This window comes from Triturus cristatus, chromosome 4_1 (genome assembly GCF_964204655.1).
Source record: "Triturus cristatus chromosome 4_1, aTriCri1.1, whole genome shotgun sequence".
Taxonomy (NCBI): Eukaryota; Metazoa; Chordata; class Amphibia; order Caudata; family Salamandridae; genus Triturus; species Triturus cristatus.
In genome coordinates, this window is record NC_140585.1 from 271,157,390 (window position 1) to 271,183,404 (window position 26,015).

A 26,015-nucleotide genomic window follows, 5' to 3' on the forward strand; every position below is an offset into this window, starting at 1 on the left:
CATCCACAAGTGGATAACTGCCTTGGAGAGGGCCTGCACTGTCCAGTGCGTCCCCCCAAGCCAGTGGGCAGCTATACTGTGGCTTTCCTTTGAAGGTAAAGGAAGGGACAAGCTCCTCACTACAAGAGCTGAGGATGCTAACAACTACCAAGTCCTGAAGAACACACTGATTGATGGGTTCGGCTTAACCACGGAACAGTACAGGGTGCTGTTCCGGGACACCCAGAAAATTCAGTCTCAGGATTGGGCTGACTTTGTCGATTGTGCCACTAAGGCTTTGGAAGGCTGGTTGCTGGGTAGCAAGGTTACTGATTACACAGGATTGTACAATCTTATCATGCGAGAACAGATTTTAAACAACTGTCAGAACCAATTGTTGCATCAGCACCTTGTCGACTCGGATCTGACCTCTCCCCAAGAATTGGGAAAGAAGGCAGACAGATGGGTCAGAACAAGGGTCAAGCAGAACCAGAATCAGAACCAGGGTGGTCAGAAGAAAGCAGACCAAAAGGGTAACAAGAACGAACAAAATGACCAGAAGTCTTCGACAGGTCCCCAACAAACCAAAGAGGGTGGGGGTCAGGCTTCACAGAAGAAGAAGACTCAAGAAGGCCAGTCAAAAAGGTGGTGCCAATACTGTAAAAGTAAGACTCACTGGTTTAGTGAGTGCACCAAGAAAGGAGGGCAAACTCCTACCACTGCAGCCCCTAAGGCACCTGCGCCCCCTAGTACAGTCAGCAGTGGTAGTGCGCCTCCCAGGGCATTAGTTGGGTTAACCTTGGGAACCGAGGGGAGTGACGACTTAGTCGGCACGCTCACTCAGGCCGTCCTTGTCTGTACCGGGGATATGGATATGTCCCCTGATGCCAGTCCCAATACTTTGGGCAAATACAGGCAGACACCTTTGATAAATGGAAAAGTGGCTCAGGCCTACCGGGACACGTGTGCCAGTGTCACCATGGTGACGCCTAACTTCGTGGACCCTGGACAGATCATGCTAGGTACCAGTTACCTAGTGACCAATGCCAGCAACGTCACTACCAATCACAGTATGGCAGTTGTTGATTTCTCCTGGGGAGGGGTAAGTGGCCCGAAAAAGGTTGTGGTTAGTTCAGACCTCCCCGTAGAATGTCTGTTGGGCAATGATTTGGAAACGTCACAATGGTCAGAAGTGGAGCAGAGGACTCACATGGAAATGTTAGGCTTGCCAGCACATGTCCTTGCTGTGACCAGGTCACAGGCCAAAAGATGCCCCACTGAACAGGTGCTGGATCCTGGAAGAACGGACCAGACACCTTCCAAGAAAAGGAGCAGTAAGGGTAAGGCTTCGGCTTCCCCCTTGCCCCAGGTCATGGATCAAGTCTCCGAGGAGGCTGACCTTAAAGAACTGAGGGAAACTGAGCCGCAAGAGCTTGAACCTGGTCAGGTTGAGTTTCTGGGCTCAGGGGGACCCTCCAGGGAAGACCTGGGGAAGGCACAGTTAGACTGCCCCTCACTTGAACCCCTCAGACAGCAGGCTGCTGCTGAGGCTGCAGGGAACGCCACAGGTACCCACAAAGTGTACTGGGACGATGGACTCCTGTACTCTGAGGCAAGAGACCCCAAACCTGGTGCGACCAGGAGGTTGGTCATCCCCTTGTCTCTGAGAGGTTTCCTTCTCACCTTGGCCCACGAGATTCCCCTTGCAGGTCACTTAGGCCAGAATAAGACTTGGGACAGAATTGTTCCACACTTTCACTGGCCCCACATGTCCGAAGATACGAAGGAGTTTTGCCGCTCCTGTGTCACTTGCCAAGCCAGTGGTAAGTCAGGTGGCACAACAAAGGCCCCCCTCATACCACTACCCGTGGTGGGGGTACCCTTTGAACGAGTGGGGATCGACATTGTCGGACCAATGGAACCCCAGACAGCATCAGGGCACAAGTTTATACTGGTGGTGGTGGACCACGCCACCAGGTATCCTGAAGCTATTCCCCTTAGGACCACTACAGCACCTGTGGTGGCACGGGCCCTACTTGGAGTGTTCTCCAGAGTGGGCTTCCCTAAGGAGGTCGTCTCAGACAGAGGTGCAAACTTCATGTCGGGATATCTGACTGCTATGTGGAAGGAATGTGGTGTCAACTACAAGTTCACCACACCCTATCACCCACAATGCAATGGGCTGGTTGAGAGATTCAACCGGACCCTAAAAGGGATGATTCACGGACTACCTGAAAAGCTTCGGCGGAGATGGGATGTCCTGATACCCTGCCTCTTGTTCGCCTACAGAGAGGTCCCGCAGAAGGGGGTTGGCTACAGCCCTTTTGAGCTTCTGTTCGGACATCCTGTAAGGGGACCCCTTTGTTTGGTAAAGGAAGGATGGGAGAGACCTCTCAGAAAGCCGGCATCGAACATTGTGGACTATGTACTCGGTCTCCGCTCGCGGATGGCGGAGTACATGGAAAAGGCGTCTAAAAACCTTGAGGCGAGCCAAGAATTACAGAAAGCTTGGCACGACCAAAAGGCTGTCCTAACTGTGTATCAGCCTGGACAGAAGGTGTGGGTGCTGGAGCCAGTGGCCCCAGCAGCACTCAAAGACAAATGGTCTGGGCCCCACACGATCATTGAGCAAAAGGGAGAGGTCACCTACTTGGTAGACCTGGGAACTCCCCGGAGCCCCCACAGGGTGCTCCATGTAAACAGGCTCAAGGCATATGTCGACAGGGAGGGCATGGGCTTGCTCATGGCCACAGATGAGGGACAGGAGGAGGAGAGTGACCCTCTCCCAGACCTGCTCTCTCAGAACCCTGACGATGGATCAGTAGATGGTGTTGTCTTTTGTGGCAGCCTCTCTGGACATCAACAAGAGGATTGTAAACAGGTTCTTCAATCCTTTCGACATATGTTCTCTCTGACACCCAGTCAGACCAAGTGGTGTACCCACGAGGTCGACACTGGGGACAGTCTGCCCGTAAAGAGTAAAATCTATCGGCAACCTGATCATGTCAGAGACTGCATCAAGACAGAGGTGCGGAAAATGTTGGAGCTGGGAGTCATTGAACCCTCGGACAGCCCCTGGGCTAGTCCCGTAGTGCTCGTGCCGAAACCTCACACCCAGGGCGGTAAGAAAGAGATGAGGTTTTGCGTGGACTACAGAGGTCTCAATGCGGTCACTAAGACCGACGCCCACCCGATACCAAGAGCAGACGAACTTATCGACCGGTTGGCCTCGGCCAACTACTTAAGTACGTTTGACCTGACAGCTGGGTATTGGCAAATCAGGTTAGCTGAGGAGGCCAAGCCCAAAACAGCATTTTCTACCCCGGGTGGGCATTATCAGTTCGTGGTAATGCCCTTTGGTTTGAAAAATGCACCTGCCACCTTCCAAAGGCTGGTGAATCGAGTTCTCACTGGGTTGGACGACTTCTGTGCGGCGTATCTGGACGATATCGCTGTCTTTAGCTCCACCTGGGAGGATCACCTGGTCCACCTGAGGAAAGTGTTAGAGGCCCTGCAGAAGGCAGGCCTCACTATCAAGGCCACCAAGTGCCAGATAGGGCAGACACAGGTTGTATACCTGGGCCACCTTGTAGGAGGAGGTCAGGTTCAACCGTTGGAGGGCAAAATACAGGCCATCCAGGACTGGGCTCCTCCAACCACCCAGACTCAGGTTCGAGCTTTCTTGGGCCTGACTGGTTATTACCGGAAATTTGTCAGAAACTATGGATCCATTGTGACCCCGCTAAACGACCTGACAAGTAAAAAGATGCCAAAAAAAGTTCAGTGGACAGCAAGCTGTCAGAAGGCATTCGATGACCTAAAGCAGGCCATGTGCACAGCACCTATCCTAAAGAGTCCAGACTACTCCAAACCATTCATTGTCCAAACAGACGCTTCGGAGCTGGGTGTGGGAGCTGTTCTATCGCAACTGAATTTTGATGGTCATGACCAGCCCATAGCTTTTATTAGCAGGAGGCTGACCCCCAGAGAGAAGAATTGGTCAGCTATTGAGAGGGAGGCCTTTGCTGTGGTTTGGGCCCTGAAGAAGTTGAGGCCATACTTGTTTGGCACTCACTTCAAGATTCAGACCGACCATAAGCCCCTCTTGTGGCTAAATCAAATGAAGGGTGAAAACCCCAAACTACTTAGGTGGTCCATTTCCCTACAGGGTATGGACTTCACAGTGGAGCATAGACCTGGCACTGATCATGGCAATGCAGATGGGCTCTCCAGGTATTTCCACTTAGAGCAAGAAGACTCACCTGGTCAAGGTTAGCTTATTGTCCCAAAGTTTGGGGGGGGGTCATGTAGGAGAGTAGGGTCTGCAATCCTATGATCACCCAGATTTTTTGCTTTTGCTTCATTGGTTTACGACTTTCCCCGGCTGTGGGCCTGCCGATCAGACCCACAGCCTAGCTGTTCTCTCTCTAAATTAACACACATGTACATTAGGTGCATCCACTAATTGGAACTGGGCCGCCTTGTCAGTCCCTGTCTCAGCATACCACAGGTATCCAGGGCATCGGTGTACCCAGGGCCTACCAGGGGCTGAAGCATGTATTATGCCACCCCCGGAATGGCCGCCCAAATCTGACACAACTGGCTGCACGACAGCTGGGGCCACGTGGTGTAATCACCCGTTGCTGTAGGTGTAGTATTCCTACACCTAACCCTAACATGGACACATGGATTCCTATCAGTCACTCCTATGGCAGGCCTTATCAATCCTGAAGGCAGAGTGCGGGGAGTCATGTGGGATGGTGCCCTGGCGCGAGCTGAGCCCGTCGACGGCTTGCGGAACCAAGTCCTAATAGCCGTTCCATGGTGACGCGGGCCAACTATTTGCTAACTTTGGCATCGCATCACCTGCACATGTCGAGTAAGGTGTCATACGAATTGGAATACGAACCCCTCGCTAGTTCTGGCGACGGGGTTAGCATTCCCCCCTTCTAGAGGGGCACGACATGGAAGTAACCCTGAACCCCGGTTAAAGTTGACTCAAGCCTCAGCATCACAAAATGGATGCTGCCACCAGACACAAGTCTGACCTCCTGCTGCTGGGAGACCTTCCAGCGAGGGGAGCTTGGACAAAGGGTTTCCTGTCAAGGGCGGTGTTAGCACCGTCCCAGACAGGGTTTGTGTATTCCAGGTAGGCAGGGCTGAAAGGAAGGTGATTGCAAGTGGCACCCCGGTGCTCACGGTGCATAGCCCGGCTCAGACCAGTTTCGGGGGGCCTACCAGCCCCTGAGCTGGCGCGAAGCCGGACAAAGGATAGGGGTGTAACCACCCCCCTCCTGGCTCCACCCATAGGTAGAACCTAGTCACGGGCCAGCCCCTTTTTCTTAGAATAAAGGTAGGAGCGAGTCCCCTTCCCAAATTGGATAATCAGATAATCGGATAACTCCGAATCACGAACCACTTTCCACGAAAGGAACTCTTGACTATTTCTGAAGACTCTCCCTTGTGGCTAAGGAGTAGCCACCCTGCACCAGCAGGCACCATCTAAGCGCTTGCGGTTTGCTGTAAGTCTCTCCTACGGATCAAGACTGCCCAGCTCGACGAGACCCGAGTTCCCTGCCATCTCTGACCTTTTACCTCCCTCATCAGCTCAGCTGAGAGTCGTAGGTGTGACGAGACCTGCGGGACCGGCCACCTTCAGAACCTGCACGACGCTTATCTAGCATGCCCACCGAGGGACCCTCGAGTGAGTGCACCTAGGGTTTGAGAAGCCCTAACCCCGAGCAGCTCCAGCATTGAAGTCTGCCTCCCCAGCATCTCCGAGATCTGCGTGGGGGCCCTTCCGCTCCTTGCTGTTCACCGCGTTGTCCGACCACTTGCCGACCGGCTTGTGGCCCTCTACACGACGCGCCAAGATTGTTTTCATCACCGGTCTGGTTGCTCCAGACTGGCTCTTGCTTCCCTCCAACAGAGGAGTACCACGGACCCTCCTGGTCCACTCCCGACGCCATCGTGACTTCCCCGCTTGGGTTGCCACTGCCAAGATCCGCTGCCCCTTCCTGGGCTCAGCACCATCGACAGCAGACACCTTCGTGGGACAGCTCGCCCTCCATCCTGGTCGCCGCCGCGCCTCCTGGTCCGAGGAACAGCCGAGTCCGACGTCACCCACTCACCTGGTCGAGGTGACTTCAGCCGGTACCCTCCTGGTACCCACACGATCGCTGGCTAGCGGTTAAGAACTGAGTCCCCTCTGCTTTCAGGTTTCCTTCATCACCGATCCAGGCTTGGATCTCGCTGAATATCGACACTGGTCGCCTGCCAGCAACTTCTTCTTTCAGGCTCCTGAGACTACACGAGGACTCCCGACATCTTGCCGAACTTCACACAGCCGCAGCCGCTGGGCTAGGTAACTTGAGCATTTCAGTGCTCCATCACAGGTTCGCTCTACAAGTGTCTAGTTCCTTTTTCGTTTAGTCCCACTGATCGGAACACTCCGGAATCAGTACCTCCAGACTCTATCCATTCGCATTTCCCTGTAAGTGTAGATGGTTTCCCGTGCCCCTCGGGCATTTGTGTAAATTGTGCAACCAGTAGTATTTTCCTAAGAGTTTTGTATTGTGCTTAGCCCCCTGACTCATAAAGAGCCAGGGTAGTCTTGTTATAAATAAATATCCTTTATTTTCATAACAACTTGTGTGGTGTCCTTTCACTTGATGTTCAAGGGGTATATGTGATGGTAAACAGCTGGCTTAACACGCCCTCTAGAGTTTAGCCTAAGACTGCTCGTATCCACGCTACTAGGATAGCTGGTCTATAAGGTTGACTTACAACCAATCATCAATAAGGGTCGTTTGGAATGATACACAGTGATCACTAGAATAGTGCGCACTACATATCAGGCCAACTTCTCACACTGACACTGACTGAAACTTACAGACACTGACTGACTCTGACTGACATTGACTGACTGACTCTGACTGACATTGGCTGACTGACGCTGACTGGCTGACACTGACTGACACTGACTGACACTGCCTGACTGACACTGACTGATGTTGACTGACTGACACTGACTGGCTGACACAGACTGACACTGACTGACACTGACTGACACTGACTGACTGACATTGACTGACACGGACTGACACTGACTGACACTGATACTGACTGACTGACACTGACTGACTTACACTGACTGACTGACACTGACTGACACTGACTGGCTGACACTGAGTGACACTGACTGACACTGACTGACTGACACTGACTGACACTGACTGACACTGACTGACACTGACTTACTGACACTGACTAACTGACACTGACTAACTGACACTGACTGACACTGACTGACTGGCACTGACTGACACTGACTGACTGACACTGACTGACTGACACTGATTGACAGTGACTGACTGACACTGACTGACTGACTGACACTGACTGACTGACTGACACTGACTGACACTGACTGACTGACACTGACTGAAACAGACTGACTGACACTGACTGACACTGACTGACTGACACTGACTGACACTGACTGACTGACACTGACTGACACTGACTGACTGACACTGACATTGACTGAGACTGACTGACACTGACTGACACTGACTGACACTGACTGACTGGCACTGACTGACTGACACTGACTGACACTGATTGACACTGACTGATTGACACTGACTGACTGACTCACACTGACTGAGACTGACTGACACTGACTGACTGACACTGACTGACTGACACTGACTGACTGACACTGACTGACTGACACTGACTGACACTGACTGACTGACACTGACTGACTGACTGACTGACTGACACTGACACTGACTGACTGACACTGCCTGACTGACTGACTGGCACTGACTGACTGACACTGACTGACTGACTGGCACTGACTGACTGACACTGACATTGACTGACACTGACTGCCTGACTCTGACTGACTGACACTGACTGATACTGGCTGACTGACACTGACTGACTGACACTGACTGACACTGACTGACTGTAGGAGAGTAGGGTCTGCTATCCTATGGTCACCCCAAATTTTTGCTTTTTGCTTCACTGGTTTTGGACATATTGAGGCTGTGGGCCTGCCAATCAGACCCCCAGCCTGCTGTTCTCTCTACTAAAGTAAAGCTATGCACCCTAGGTGCATAACCAATTGGAAGTGGATCACCCTGTCAGCCCCTGTACCAGTGTACACTAGGTACCCAGGGCATTGGTGTACCCAAGGCCTGCCAAGGGCTGAAGCATGTATTATGCCACCCCAGGCTTGGCCTAACAATTTGACACAACTGGCTGATCACTCAGCTGGGGTAAGTTGGTGTAATCACCTCTTACTTAGGTGTAGTATACCTATACCTAACCTTAAATGGGACACCTGGTAACCTATAAGTCACTCCTATGGCAGGCCTTAACAATCCTGAAGGCAGAGTGCTTGGTTCCATGTGAGATGGTGCTCTGGCATGAGCTGAGCCTGTCTGCAGTGGTCGGAACAACTTCCTTCTACTGTTTCCAGGTATCGTCATACCATATACTCTTAAGTGCATTATGAACCTCGCGGTTAAAAGCTATCTTTGGTTTGGCTTTATCAAAACATGTCGAGTAAGGTGTCATACGAATTGGAATACTAACCCCTCGCCAATTCTGGCGACGGGGTTAGCATTCCACCCTTCTAGAGGGACACGACATGTACAGTACCTGAAACCCGGGTAAAATCAGACATAGACTCAGCTCCACAAAATGGATGCTGCCACCACAGACACAAGTCTGCCCTCCTGCTGCTGGGAGTCCTTCCAGCTTGGGAGGTGTGGACAAAGGGTTTCCTGCCAGGGGAGGTGCGTGCACCACCCCAGACAGGATTTTGTGTATTGGTCAGGTAGGGCTTGAAAGAAACCAGACATGCCTGTGGCTCACAAGGAGCCTCGGTGCATATGCCAGTTCAAACCGGTCCTGGGGCACACCAGTCCCGGGCCTGGGGCGAGCTGGACAAAGGATTGGGGGTGTAACCACCCCCCTTCCTGGTCCCACCCATAGGGAGGGACCTAGCAGGTAGTCCGGCCCCTAGAATCCGCTTAAAGGTAGGAGCTGTGTCCTAAGACTTCAGACATCCTGAAATCAACTTAACACTAAGAAGAAGACGGGAACTTCGACGCTCTGCTGCACAGAGGACTGAAGCCAATCTCCCCTGTGGTCAGGGAGTGACCACCTTGCTAACGCAAGCACCATCCAGCGAATCAACGTCTGCTTTGCCGCCGCCTCCCGCCGGAGCCCGAGCCCAGAGACTGACAAGACCTGGACCTCCAGACCTCTCACCGCCCGATCCACAGTCCCTGAAAAGAGGAGACCCGTGGAGGCACCGAGACACGTGGAGCCAGCCATCTTGGATCGACTACGACACGCTGACAAGTGCAACAACCGAGGCTCCCTCCAAGTTGTGCTTTGGGATCTGAGAAGCCCAACTCTCGAGCAGCATTTGCACCAAAGGTGAGCCCTCCAGCATCTCCACGATCTGCGTGGGGCCCTTCTGCATTTTGCCACTCGACGCGCCTAACCGGTTGCTGGCCCGCTGGCTAGTGGCCATCTTGGCGACGAACTCTACGAAAAACACCGCTGGTCTGGTTGCTCCAGACTGGCCCTTGCTCCTCTCCAAAGGAGCAATCCCTCTGACCTTGCTGGTCAGAACCAACAGCTGATTTCCGAATCCTCCTACAATTGCTTTTGCCAAGGCTTGTTTGCTTCGACCAAGTCGCCGACACCGCCGACAGCGAGAGCCTGCGTGGGACAGCTCGTGAGCCGACTCCTGGACGTCGTCGACCTTCAGGGACCACGAGGCTGCAGAGACAAGCTACCCCTCATCACCTGTTTGCACCCGACATCGCCTGGTACCCACCTGGTGCCACGCCGGTCACTGGCTAGTGACTGTGAACACTGTCCCCTCTGCTTTCAGGTCTTCTGCAACTCCGATCCACTCTTGGATCCACTGCATCTCTCCCGGACCGACCGCCTGCAGCATCTTTGTCTTCAGGCTCCACGGAACAGATAGAAGAAACCCGACGCACTTCGAGGCCTATGCACCCGCTTCCTGTGGGTGAGGTAAAGCTGGCACACCTGTGTCCAAGTGTAGTATTACATCTCTAGTGCCTGTGTTCCAAATCTTAAGTTCCTAGTCAACCCGGAAGATCTCCTTTGCAGTAACTTTGTACTTTTTACGCACCCATTGAAACCTATGGGAGCACGCGTGTGACTATTTGCTCTGCACACGCCACCCGTGGACCTCCTGGTCACTAACTGACGTTAGCTCCTTGTAGGCCCAGCGATTCTAGAGGCCCTAGGCCTTTTCCCTTTTCTGTTCGTGGTACTTATACCACTATTTTAGTATATGGTTCGAGTGGCCACCAGGACCTATCCATATAAAGTGCAACTTCTGTGTATTCTGTGATAATCTTGTTTGACGATTTGTGCTCCTGTGCTCATAAAGAGACTAGGGGTTACTTTGAGAAATAAATACATATATATTTTGAATATATATCTGTGTGGTGTCCTTTCATTGATATAAAAGGGGGTTGCATTTGGTAAAACAGCTGGCTTAACACGTTTCACGAGTTTAGCCTCAAAGACTGCTTAGCCTACGCTACTACTAGGGCAGCTAGTCCGAAAAGGTTGACTTACAACCACACCATAAGGGTTGCTTGGCATGGTACAAGGTGATCACTTTAACTAGTGAGCATCATATACCAGGCCAACTTCTCACACTGACTGACACTGACATTGACTGACTGACTGACACTGACTGATACTGACTGACTGACTGACACTGACACTGACACTGACTGTCTGACTGACAGACTGACTGACACTGACTGACTGACACTGACTGAAACTTACAGACACTGACTGACTCTGACTGACATTGACTGACTGACTCTGACTGACATTGGCTGACTGACGCTGACTGGCTGACACTGACTGACACTGACTGACACTGACTGACTGACACTGACTGACGTTGACTGACTGACACTGACTGGCTGACACAGACTGACACTGACTGACACTGACTGACTGACATTGACTGACACTGACTGACACTGACTGACACTGATACTGACTGACTGATACTGACTGACTGACACTGACTGACTGACACTGACTGACACTGACTGACACTGACTGACTGACACTGACTGACACTGACTGACACTGACTGACACTGACTTACTGACACTGACTAACTGACACTGACTAACTGACACTGACTGACACTGACTGACTGGCACTGACTGATACTGACTGACTGACACTGACTGACTGACACTGATTGACAGTGACTGACTGACACTGACTGACTGACTTACACTGACTGACTGACTGACACTGACTGACACTGACTGACTGACACTGACTGAAACAGACTGACTGACACTGACTGACACTGACTGACTGACACTGACTGACACTGACTGACTGACACTGACTGACACTGACTGACTGACACTGACATTGACTGACTGACTGACTGACACTGACTGACTGACTGATACTGACTGACTGACTGACACTGACTGACTGACACTGACTGACTGTGAGAAGTTGGCCTGGTATATGCTGTTCACTAGTTCTAGTGACCACCTTGTACCATGCCAAGCAACCCTTATGGTGTGGTTGTAAGTCAACCTTTTCGGACTAGCTGCCCTAGTGGTAGCGTAGGCTAAGCAGTCTTTGAGGCTAAACTCGTGAAGCGTGTTAAGCCAGCTGTTTTACCAAATGCAACCCCCTTTTATACCAATGAAAGGACACCACACAGATATATATTCAAAATATATATGTATTTATTTCTCAAAGTAACCCCTAGTCTCTTTATGAGCACAGGAGCACAAATCGTCAAACAAGATTATCACAGAATACACAGAAGTTGCACGTTATATGGATAGGCCCTGGTGGCCACTCAAACCATATACTAAAATAGTGGTATAAGTACCACGAACAGAAAAGGAAAAAGGCCTAGGGCCTCTAGAATCGCTGGGCCTACAAGGAGCTAACGTCAGTTAGTGACCAGGAGGTCCACGGGTGGCGTGTGCAGAGCAAATAGTCACACGCGTGCTCCCATAGGTTTCAATGGGTGCGTAAAAAGTACAAAGTTACTGCAAAAGGAATCTTCCGGATGACCTAGGAACTTAAGATTTGGAACACAGGCACTAGAGATGTAATACTACACTTGGGCACAGGAGTGCCAGCTTTACCTCACCCACAGGAAGCGGGTGCATAGGCCTCGAAGTGCGTCGGGTTTCTTCTATCGGTTCCGTGGGGCCTGTAGACAAAAGTGCTGCAGGCGGTCGGTCGGGAAGAGATGCAGTGGATCCAAGAGTGGATCGGAGATGTTGAAGACCTGTAAGCAGAGGGGACAGTGTTCACAGTCACTAGCCAGTGACCAGCGTGGCACCAGGTGGGTACCAGGCGATGTCGGGTGCAAACAGGTGATGAGGGGTAGCTTGTCTCCGCAGCCACGTGGTCCCTGAAGGTCGACGACGTCCAGGAGTCGGCTCACGAGCTGTCCCACGCAGGCTCTCGCTGTCGGCGGTGTCAGCGACTTGATCGAAGCAAACAAGCCTTGGCAAAAGCAATTGCAGGAGGATTCGGAAATCAGCTGTTGGTTCTGACCAGCAAGGTCAGAGGGATTGCTCCTTTGGAGGGGAGCAAGGGCCAGTCTGGAGCAACCAGACCAGCGGTGTTTGTCGTAGATTTCGTCGCCAAGATGGCCACTAGCCAGCGGGCCAGCAACCGGTTAGGCGCGTCGAGTGGCAAAATGCAGAAGGGCCCCACGCAGATCGTGGAGATGCTGGAGGGCTCACCTTTGGTGCAGATGCTGCTCGAGGGTTGGGCTTCTCAGGACCCAAAGCACAACTTGGAGGGAGCCTCGGTTGTTGCACTGGTCAGCTTGTCGTAGTCGTTCCAAGATGGCTGGCTCCACGTGTCTCGGTGCCTCCACGGGTCTCCTCTTTTCAGGGACTGTGGATCGGGCGGTGAGAGGTCTGGAGGTCCAGGTCTTGTCAGTCTCTGGGCTCGGGCTCCGGCGGGAGGCGGCGGCAAAGCAGACGGTGATTCGCTGGATGGTGCTTGTGTTAGCAAGGTGGTCACTCCCTGACCACAGGGGAGATTTTCTTCAGTCTTCTGTGCAGCAGAATGTCGAAGTTCCCGTCTTCTTCTTAGTTTCAAGTTGATTCCAGGATGTCTGAAGTCTTAGGACACAGCTCCTACCTTTAAGCGGATTCTAGGGGCCGGACTACCTGCTAGGTCCCTCCCTATGGGTGGGACCAGGAAGGGGGGTGGTTACACCCCCAACCCTTTGTCCAGCTCGCCCCAGGCCCGGGACTGGTGTGCCCCAGGACCGGTTTGAACTGGCATATGCACCGAGGCTCCTTGTGAGCCACAGGCATGTCTGGTTTCTTTCAAGCCCTACCTGACCAATACACAAAATCCTGTCTGGGGTGGTGCACGCACCTCCCCTGGCAGGAAACCCTTTGTCCACACCTCCCAAGCTGGAAGGACTCCCAGCAGCAGGAGGGCAGACTTGTGTCTGTGGTGGCAGCATCCATTTTGTGGAGCTGAGGCTATGTCTGATTTTACCCGGGTTTCAGGTACTGTACATGTCGTGTCCCTCTAGAAGGGTGGAATGCTAACCCCGTCGCCAGAATTGGCGAGGGGTTAGTATTCCAATTCGTATGACACCTTACTCGACATGTTTTGATAAAGCCAAACCAAAGATAGCATTTAACCGCGAGGTTCGTAATGCACTTAAGAGTATATGGTATGACGATATCTGGAAACAGTAGAAGGAAGTTGTTCCGACCACTGCAGACAGGCTCAGCTCATGCCAGAGCACCATCTCACATGGAACCAAGCACTCTGCCTTCAGGATTGTTAAGGCCTGCCATAGGAGTGACTTATAGGTTACCAGGTGTCCCATTTAAGGTTAGGTATAGGTATACTACACCTAAGTAAGAGGTGATTACACCAACTTACCCCAGCTGAGTGATCAGCCAGTTGTGTCAGATTGTTAGGCCAAGCCTGGGGTGGCATAATACATGCTGCAGCCCCTGGCAGGCCTTGGGTACACCAATGCCCTGGGTACCTAGTGTACACTGGTACAGGGGCTGACAGGGTGATCCACTTCCAATTGGTTATGCACCTAGGGTGCATAGTTTTAATTTAGTAGAGAGAACAGCAGGCTGGGGGTCTGATTGGCAGGCCCACAGCCTCAATATGTCAAAAACCAGTGAAGCAAAAAGCAAAAATTTGGGGTGACCATAGGATAGCAGACCCTACTCTCCTACACTGACTGACACTGACTGACTGACACTGACTGACACTGACTGACTGACACTGACTGACTGACTGACTGACTGACTGACACTGACACTGACTGACTGACACTGCCTGACTGACTGACTGGCACTGACTGACTGACACTGACTGACTGACTGGCACTGACTGACTGACACTGACATTGACTGACACTGACTGCCTGACTCTGACTGACTGACACTGACTGATACTGGCTGACTGACACTGACTGACTGACACTGACTGACACTGACTGACTGACACTGACTGACTGACACTGACATTGACTGACTGACTGACTGTGAGAAGTTGGCCTGGTATATGATGCTCACTAGTTAAAGTGATCACCTTGTACCATGCCAAGCAACCCTTATGGTGTGGTTGTAAGTCAACCTTTTCGGACTAGCTGCCCTAGTGGTAGCGTAGGCTAAGCAGTCTTTGAGGCTAAACTCGTGAAGCGTGTTAAGCCAGCTGTTTTACCAAATGCAACCCCCTTTTATACCAATGAAAGGACACCACACAGATATATATTCAAAATATATATGTATTTATTTCTCAAAGTAACCCCTAGTCTCTTTATGAGCACAGGAGCACAAATCGTCAAACAAGATTATCACAGAATACACAGAAGTTGCACTTTATATGGATAGGCCCTGGTGGCCACTCGAACCATATACTAAAATAGTGGTATAAGTACCACGAACAGAAAAGGGAAAAGGCCTAGGGCCTCTAGAATCGCTGGGCCTACAAGGAGCTAACGTCAGTTAGTGACCAGGAGGTCCACGGGTGGCGTGTGCAGAGCAAATAGTCACACGCGTGCTCCCATAGGTTTCAATGGGTGCGTAAAAAGTACAAAGTTACTGCAAAGGAGATCTTCCGGGTTGACTAGGAACTTAAGATTTGGAACACAGGCACTAGAGATGTATTACTACACATGGGCACCGGAGTACCAGCTTTACCTCACCCACAGGAAGCGGGTGCATAGGCCTCAAAGTGCGTCGGGTTTCTTCTATCTGTTCCGTGGAGCTTGAAGACAAAGATGCTGCAGGCGGTCGGTCCGGGAGAGATGCAGTGGATCCAAGAGTGGATCGGAGATGTTGAAGACCTGTAAGCAGAGGGGACAGTGTTCACAGTCACTAGCCAGTGACCAGCGTGGCACCAGGTGGGTACCAGGCGATGTCGGGTGCAAACAGGTGATGAGGGGTAGCTTGTCTCCGCAGCCACGTGGTCCCTGAAGGTCGACGACGTCCAGGAGTCGGCTCACGAGCTGTCCCACGCAGGCTCTCGCTGTCGGCGGTGTCGGCGACTTGATCGAAGCAAACAAGCCTTGGCAAAAGCAATTGCAGGAGGATTCGGAAATCAGCTGTTGGTTCTGACCAGCAAGGTCAGATGGATTGCTCCTTTGGAGGGGAGCAAGGGCCAGTCTGGAGCAACCAGACCAGCGGTGTTTGTCGTAGATTTCGTCGCCAAGATGGCCACTAGCCAGCGGGCCAGCAACCGGTTAGGCGCGTCGAGTGGCAAAATGCAGAAGGGCCCCACGCAGATCGTGGAGATGCTGGAGGGCTCACCTTTGGTGCAGATGCTGCTCGAGGGTTGGGCTTCTCAGGACCCAAAGCACAACTTGGAGGGAGCCTCGGTTGTTGCACTTGTCAGCTTGTCGTAGTCGTTCCAAGATGGCTGGCTCCACGTGTCTCGGTGCCTCCACGGGTCTCCTCTTTTCAGGGACTGTGGATCGGGCGGTGAGAGGTCTGGAGGTCCAGGTCTTGTCAGTCTCTGGGCTCGGGCTCCGGCGGGAGGCGGCGGCAAAGCAGACGTTGATGCGCTGGATGGTGCTTGCGTTAGCAAGGTGGTCACTCCCTGACCACAGGGGAGATTTTCTTCAGTCTTCTGTGCAGCAGAATGTCGAAGTTCCCGTCTTCTTCTTAGTTTCAAGTTGATTCCAGGATGTCTGAAGTCTTAGGACACAGCTCCTACCTTTATTCGGATTCTAGGGGCCGGACTACCTGCTAGGTCCCTCCCTATGGGTGGGACCAGGAAGGGGGGTGGTTACACCCCCAATCCTTTGTCCAGCTCGCCCCAGGCCCGGGACTGGTGTGCCCCAGGACCGGTTTGAACTGGCATATGCACCGAGGCTCCTTGTGAGCCACAGGCATGTCTGGTTTCTTTCAAGCCCTACCTGACCAATACACAAAATCCTGTCTGGGGTGGTGCACGCACCTCCCCTGGCAGGAAACCCTTTGTCCACACCTCCCAAGCTGGAAGGACTCCCAGCAGCAGGAGGGCAGACTTGTGTCTGTGGTGGCAGCATCCATTTTGTGGAGCTGAGGCTATGTCTGATTTTACCCGGGTTTCAGGTACTGTACATGTCGTGTCCCTCTAGAAGGGTGGAATGCTAACCCCGTCGCCAGAATTGGCGAGGGGTTAGTATTCCAATTCGTATGACACCTTACTCGACATGTTTTGATAAAGCCAAACCAAAGATAGCATTTAACCGCGAGGTTCATAATGCACTTAAGAGTATATGGTATGACGATATCTGGAAACAGTAGAAGGAAGTTGTTCCGACCACTGCAGACAGGCTCAGCTCATGCCAGAGCACCATCTCACATGGAACCAAGCACTCTGCCTTCAGGATTGTTAAGGCCTGCCATAGGAGTGACTTATAGGTTACCAGGTGTCCCATTTAAGGTTAGGTATAGGTATACTACACCTAAGTAAGAGGTGATTACACCAACTTACCCCAGCTGAGTGATCAGCCAGTTGTGTCAAATTGTTAGGCCAAGCCTGGGGTGGCATAATACATGCTGCAGCCCTTGGCAGGCCTTGGGTACACCAATGCCCTGGGTACCTAGTGTACACTGGTACAGGGGCTGACAGGGTGATCCAACCAATTGGGTATGTACCTAGGGTACATGGAGTCCATTTTAAAGAGAGAACAGCCAGGCTGAGATCCTGAATAGCAGGATCTCAGGCCAACTAAGTCGAAAAACCAGCTAGACACTAGGCAAAAATTTGGGGGTAACCATAGTCAGATATCCACCTTCCTACACAACCCCCCCCCAAACGAAGGGAGATAAGGCTGACCTTGACCAGGTAAGCCTATATTGCCCAAGTGGCCATATAAGGAGGAACCAGCACTGGCATGGTTAACCCCTGTCTCATGGTCCACTAAGCAATCCCTCACCCTAAGGGTATCAGAGGGTCTCCACCATAGGGAATCTCTACCTTTGGTGTGTCTTGGCAAAGTAAAAGGCTGGTGTTGAGATGGAGTACTGAAGTGAGTGTCCTCAAAGTGAGGCCTCAGCTTCCTCCAATCCCCCTCCACCATGGATGCCTTTCTTTCCTTAACTGAGTTGCACTGTGCTCTCAGGGTCAGCCTCTGGCTACCTAAAGCTGGAGGCTGGGTCCCTTTTGTGGGCTTACTGGAGGGACAGGTCAGGTTTGGGGCCCTAAGGTCCCAGGTTTGCCTGTGCCCAACAGAATCCCTCTGGGGGAGGTCCCTAACTACCTGTAAAGGAGATCCCTCAGGAATGTTTTTACCCATCACCTGACTAGGGCTACTAGCCAGGCAATCCTCATTCTTTTGATGGGGGGGTTCTTGTGGACAGGGGCCCTCTGGGGGTCCACTGGCCTCCCTGACCTCTGCAGCCCTGGGCTGACTGAGGCAGGGTAGAGAGAGGCAGGCTACCTGCACCAGACTGGGTCCCACCTTGGAAGGGGCCACTGACATCAGAGGCTCTGCCAGGCCAGGCCTGGCTACCTCTGGGGCAGTTCCTTCACAAGGGGTGAGGTCAGATCCCTGAGGAGGCTGACCTTTTCCTAATGTCTGGGGAGAGGGAGACTTTTCTTCCTCCCCACTACTCTCAGTTTGTGTGGAGTGATCCATTGTTTCAGGCTTCACTACACCTATGTCAGTCTGAGTATAGGCTGAGACCATTACAGCCTTGCCAACCTTTTCAGGGGGGCACTCAGTTTGTGTTTGAGCTGTGACTGTCACAGCTCTGCCAGTCTCTACAGGGAAGTCTGTCTGTGCCTGGGCTGTGGCTACCACTGCCCTTCCAACCTTTTCAGGGAGGAAATCTATTTGGACAGGGGTTGTGAATGGCACAACCCCCCTACCCTTTTGTGACAGGCCTACCATTTTAGAATGGGTGTCTTGTTCAACTCCAGCCCAAGCTGAGAGTTCTAAGTCATTCCCCAGTAAGCAGTCTACAGGCAAGGTTGGGGACACTGCCACCCTTTTAGGGCCAGTGACACCTCCCCAGCTGAGACATACCTCTGCCATGGGATGACTGTTCTGTTTGCCATCAATGTTGGTCACCTGGTAGGAGAAACCAGGCAAAAGCTGCTCAGAGGGAACTAGCCAATGGGCCACCATTGTGATGCTAGCTCCAGTGTCTCTGTAGGCCTCAGCTTTTGTACCATTGATGTAGGGCTCCTGTCTGTACCTACCCAAAGTGTTGGGACAGGCAGTGAAGTTGGCAAACCCCATGCCACCATCACAGACAAGAGTATCTGCTGCAGGGGAATTGGCTAAGCCAGGGTCCCCCTGTGTTCCCCAAGTAAACCCACCCAGATTTCTGGGGGCACTCCCACCACCTGGGGGATTACTGCTGACAGCAATAGGTGGTGTGACAGGAGTAATTGGAGGAACAGTTTTGTTTTTAGCCCTTGGGCAACCGCTGTCAGTTTTCCAATGCCCAGGAGTTTTACACTCATGGCAGTAGGGCTTTTTAGCTGTGGTAGAGGAGGGAGCTTGGGACCCACCACTCTGTGTGGAGTTTTGGGGCCCTGAGGAAGGTTTCTCTTTTTCTTTATCCCCACCCTTCTCTTGAGGCTTGGTGGTATCTTTCTTTTGGTCACCACCCTGGTTTTTAGGCCTGATCCTGGTCCTGACCCATTTATCTGCCCTCTTTCCCAATTCTTGGGGAGAGGTCAAATCTGAGTCTACCAGGTGTTGATGGAGAAGCTGGTTTTGACAATTACTTAAAATCTGCTCTCTCATCATCAAATTGTACAATCCTGTATAATCAGACACCTTACTTCCCAGCAACCAACCCTCCAGAGCCTTAGTGGCACATTCCACATATTCAGACCAGTCCTGAGTCTGTGTCTTCTGGGTGTCTCTGAACATTAACCTGTACTGTTCAGTGGTTAAGCCTAACCCATCAACTAGGACACTCTTCAGGACTCTGTAATTTCTGACATCCTCTTCTCTAACAGTGAGGAGTCTATCTCTGCCTCTCCCCTCAAAGGAGAGCCATAAGATTGCTGCCCACTGGTCTTCAGGAACCTGCTGCACTTTGCAGGCTCTCTCAAGAGCAGTCATCCATTTGTGGATGTCATCCCCACTTTTGTAGGGGGGCACAATCTTGGACAGGTTCCTATTGTCAAAGACCCTATCTTTGTCCCTAGGGACATTGCTGCCACCAGTGGGTATAGACCCACTCTCTCTATGCTGCCTAGCCTTGCTCAGTTTCTCTTCCATCAGGGCTACTTCTAGCTCCTGCTTCCTGATCCTCAGCTGGGCTTCTTGCATCTTGGCCTCATGTTCCCTCCTCTGAGGGGTGGTCATCCTTCTCCTGGAGTGACCTTGAGAGCCTCTAGAGCCATGGGAAGCATTGGAGTCACCTGAGCGATTCCTTTGCCTTCCAAGCCCTGTGTTAAGTCCACTGGGGAGATCCAGTGGGTTGAACCCACTGTCAGTCCCCAATAGCCTTGGTTTAGCTGGGCCAAGTATAATACTTGGCACTGGGCTAGTTCTCCCTTCATCCTCACTACTGTCAGTATCCTTTTCACTCTCATCCTCTGTGGTAGGCATCCCATCTAAGGGGTGACTATTGGGAAGGGGTACTTCAGTGGCATCTTTAGAAGGGGGGCCTCCTGTTCCTGTCCCTAAGGGGGCTAACTGGGAAGCTTTCTTGAGTGCTCTCTGATTCTCATCATTCTGTAAGAGCTCTCTGAGCTCAGCAGAGTTTGGGTTCTTGGGCTGTTTAAGGCCTCTAAGAGTTGCCAAATGCCTGAGCTCATTCTGATTAAGGGTAGCAAAGCTGGATGGTGCCCTCTGGGGGTCACTCTCAACAGAGATGGGTACAGTGGACCCCTCTGCCCCGGCCATTGCTCTTAAGTGTGGGTGGATGTGTTGCAATCTACCTACACTTGGGTTTACCTACTAAACCTATCTAGTAGTTGTAGTCAGGGTGTGCTACTCCCTTTGCTCTACAACAACTAAGTTCAGTAGAACTTAAGTATATCTAATCTTGTTTTATATGTACCTACAGGTACCTATGTGATCTTTCAATTGGTAACCAAGAGATTACAATGGTAAAACACAGCAAGCTCAAATCCAACCGCTGCTCACCAATGTGAGAAGTTGGCCTGGTATATGATGCTCACTAGTTAAAGTGATCACCTTGTACCATGCCAAGCAACCCTTATGGTGTGGTTGTAAGTCAACCTTTTCGGACTAGCTGCCCTAGTGGTAGCGTAGGCTAAGCAGTCTTTGAGGCTAAACTCGTGAAGCGTGTTAAGCCAGCTGTTTTACCAAATGCAACCCCCTTTTATACCAATGAAAGGACACCACACAGATATATATTCAAAATATATATGTATTTATTTCTCAAAGTAACCCCTAGTCTCTTTATGAGCACAGGAGCACAAATCGTCAAACAAGATTATCACAGAATACACAGAAGTTGCACTTTATATGGATAGGCCCTGGTGGCCACTCGAACCATATACTAAAATAGTGGTATAAGTACCACGAACAGAAAAGGGAAAAGGCCTAGGGCCTCTAGAATCGCTGGGCCTACAAGGAGCTAACGTCAGTTAGTGACCAGGAGGTCCACGGGTGGCGTGTGCAGAGCAAATAGTCACACGCGTGCTCCCATAGGTTTCAATGGGTGCGTAAAAAGTACAAAGTTACTGCAAAGGAGATCTTCCGGGTTGACTAGGAACTTAAGATTTGGAACACAGGCACTAGAGATGTATTACTACACATGGGCACCGGAGTACCAGCTTTACCTCACCCACAGGAAGCGGGTGCATAGGCCTCAAAGTGCGTCGGGTTTCTTCTATCTGTTCCGTGGAGCTTGAAGACAAAGATGCTGCAGGCGGTCGGTCCGGGAGAGATGCAGTGGATCCAAGAGTGGATCGGAGATGTTGAAGACCTGTAAGCAGAGGGGACAGTGTTCACAGTCACTAGCCAGTGACCAGCGTGGCACCAGGTGGGTACCAGGCGATGTCGGGTGCAAACAGGTGATGAGGGGTAGCTTGTCTCCGCAGCCACGTGGTCCCTGAAGGTCGACGACGTCCAGGAGTCGGCTCACGAGCTGTCCCACGCAGGCTCTCGCTGTCGGCGGTGTCGGCGACTTGATCGAAGCAAACAAGCCTTGGCAAAAGCAATTGCAGGAGGATTCGGAAATCAGCTGTTGGTTCTGACCAGCAAGGTCAGATGGATTGCTCCTTTGGAGGGGAGCAAGGGCCAGTCTGGAGCAACCAGACCAGCGGTGTTTGTCGTAGATTTCGTCGCCAAGATGGCCACTAGCCAGCGGGCCAGCAACCGGTTAGGCGCGTCGAGTGGCAAAATGCAGAAGGGCCCCACGCAGATCGTGGAGATGCTGGAGGGCTCACCTTTGGTGCAGATGCTGCTCGAGGGTTGGGCTTCTCAGGACCCAAAGCACAACTTGGAGGGAGCCTCGGTTGTTGCACTTGTCAGCTTGTCGTAGTCGTTCCAAGATGGCTGGCTCCACGTGTCTCGGTGCCTCCACGGGTCTCCTCTTTTCAGGGACTGTGGATCGGGCGGTGAGAGGTCTGGAGGTCCAGGTCTTGTCAGTCTCTGGGCTCGGGCTCCGGCGGGAGGCGGCGGCAAAGCAGACGTTGATGCGCTGGATGGTGCTTGCGTTAGCAAGGTGGTCACTCCCTGACCACAGGGGAGATTTTCTTCAGTCTTCTGTGCAGCAGAATGTCGAAGTTCCCGTCTTCTTCTTAGTTTCAAGTTGATTCCAGGATGTCTGAAGTCTTAGGACACAGCTCCTACCTTTATTCGGATTCTAGGGGCCGGACTACCTGCTAGGTCCCTCCCTATGGGTGGGACCAGGAAGGGGGGTGGTTACACCCCCAATCCTTTGTCCAGCTCGCCCCAGGCCCGGGACTGGTGTGCCCCAGGACCGGTTTGAACTGGCATATGCACCGAGGCTCCTTGTGAGCCACAGGCATGTCTGGTTTCTTTCAAGCCCTACCTGACCAATACACAAAATCCTGTCTGGGGTGGTGCACGCACCTCCCCTGGCAGGAAACCCTTTGTCCACACCTCCCAAGCTGGAAGGACTCCCAGCAGCAGGAGGGCAGACTTGTGTCTGTGGTGGCAGCATCCATTTTGTGGAGCTGAGGCTATGTCTGATTTTACCCGGGTTTCAGGTACTGTACATGTCGTGTCCCTCTAGAAGGGTGGAATGCTAACCCCGTCGCCAGAATTGGCGAGGGGTTAGTATTCCAATTCGTATGACACCTTACTCGACATGTTTTGATAAAGCCAAACCAAAGATAGCATTTAACCGCGAGGTTCATAATGCACTTAAGAGTATATGGTATGACGATATCTGGAAACAGTAGAAGGAAGTTGTTCCGACCACTGCAGACAGGCTCAGCTCATGCCAGAGCACCATCTCACATGGAACCAAGCACTCTGCCTTCAGGATTGTTAAGGCCTGCCATAGGAGTGACTTATAGGTTACCAGGTGTCCCATTTAAGGTTAGGTATAGGTATACTACACCTAAGTAAGAGGTGATTACACCAACTTACCCCAGCTGAGTGATCAGCCAGTTGTGTCAAATTGTTAGGCCAAGCCTGGGGTGGCATAATACATGCTGCAGCCCTTGGCAGGCCTTGGGTACACCAATGCCCTGGGTACCTAGTGTACACTGGTACAGGGGCTGACAGGGTGATCCAACCAATTGGGTATGTACCTAGGGTACATGGAGTCCATTTTAAAGAGAGAACAGCCAGGCTGAGATCCTGAATAGCAGGATCTCAGGCCAACTAAGTCGAAAAACCAGCTAGACACTAGGCAAAAATTTGGGGGTAACCATAGTCAGATATCCACCTTCCTACACTGACACTGACTGATACTGACTGACTGACTGACACTGACACTGACTGTCTGACTGACAGACTGACTGACACTGACTGACTGACACTGACTGAAACTTACAGACACTGACTGACTCTTACTGACATTGACTGGCTGACTCTGACTGACATTGGCTGACTGACGCTGACTGGCTGACACTGACTGACACTGACTGACACTGACTGACTGACACTGACTGACGTTGACTGACTGACACTGACTGGCTGACACCGACTGACACTGACTGACACTGACTGACTTACATTGACTGACACTGACTGACACTGACTGACACTGATACTGACTGACTGACACTGACTGACTGACACTGACTGACACTGACTGACTGACACTGACTGACTGACACTGACTGACTATGACTGACACTGACTTACTGACACTGACTAACTGACACTGACTAACTGACACTGACTGACACTGACTGACTGGCACTGACTGACACTGACTGACTGACACTGACTGACTGACACTAATTGACAGTGACTGACTGACACTGACTGACTGACTTACACTGACTGACTGACTGACACTGACTGACACTGACTGACTGACACTGACTGAAACAGACTGACTGACACTGACTGACACTGACTGACTGACACTGACTGACACTGACTGACTGACACTGACTGACACTGACTGACTGACACTGACAATGACTGACTGATACTGACTGGCTGACTGACACTGACTGACTGACACTGACTGACACTGACTAACTGACTCTGACTGACTGATACTGACTGATACTGACTGACTGACACTGACTGACTGACTAACACTGACTGACTGACACTGACTGACACTGACTGACACTGACTGACTGACACTGACATTGACTGACTGACTGACACTGACTGAATGACTGATACTGGCTGACTGACTGACTGACACTGACTGACTGACACTGACTGACTGACACTGACACTGACTGACACTGACTGACACTGACTGACTGGCACTGACTGACACTGACTGACTGACACTGACTGACTGACTGACACTGACTGACACTGACTGAAAGTTACAGACACTGACTGACTGACTGACATTGACTGACTGACTCTGACTGACACTGGCTGACACTGATTGACAGTGACAGACTGACACTGACTGACTGACTGACACTGACTGATACTGACTGACACTGACTGACTGACACTGACTTACTGACACTGACTAACTAACACTGACTGACACTGACTGACTGACACTGACTGACACTGACTGACACTGATTGACACTGACTGACTGACACTGACTGACTGACTGACTGACACTGACTGACACTGACTGACACTGACTGACTGAGACTGACTGACACTGACTGACTGACACTGACTAACTGAAACAGACTGACGGACACTGACTGACACTGACTGACTGAAACTGACTAACATTGACTGACACTGCCTAACATTGACTGACTGGCTGACACTGACTGACTGACTGACACTGACTGACTGACACTGACGGACTCTGACTGGCACTGACTGAAACTGACTGACAGTGACTGACTGACACTGATTGACACTGACTGACTGATACTGACTGACTGACACTGACTGCCACTGGCTGCCACTGACTGACACTGACTGCCACTGGTTGACACTGACTGACACTTACTGTCACTGACTGACTGACACTGACTGACTGACACTGACTGACTGACACTGACTGACACTGACTGACACTGACTGACTGAGACTGACCGACTGACTGAGACTGACTGACTGACTGACTGACTGACACTGACTGACTGACTGACACTGGCTGACTGACACTGAATGACTAACTGACACTGACTGACTGACACTGACATTGACTGACACTGACTGACTGACTCTGACTGACTGACACTGACTGATACTGACTGACTGACACTGACTGACACTGACTGACTGACACTGACATTGGACTGACACTGACATTGACTGACTGACTGACACTGACTGACTGACTTATACTGACTGACTGATTGACACTGACACTGACTGACTGACACTGACTGACTGACAGACTGACTAACACTGACTGACTGACACTGACTGTCTGACTGACAGACTGACTGACACTGACTGAAACTTACAGACACTGACTGACTCTGACTGACATTGACTGACTGACTCTGACTGACATTGGCTGACTGACGCTGACTGGCTGACACTGACTGACACTGACCGACACTGACTGACTGACACTGACTGACATTTGCTGACTGACACTGACTGGCTGACACTGACTGATACTGACTGACTGACACTGACTGACACTGACTGACTGACACTGACATTGACTGACTGACTGACACTGACTGACTGACTAATACTGACTGACTGACTGACACTGACACTGACTGACTGACACTGACTGACTGACAGACTGACTAACACTGACTGACTGACACTGACTGTCTGACTGACAGACTGACTGACACTGACTGAAACTTACAGACACTGACTGACTCTGACTGACATTGACTGACTGACTCTGACTGACATTGGCTGACTGACGCTGACTGGCTGACACTGACTGACACTGACCGACACTGACTGACTGACACTGACT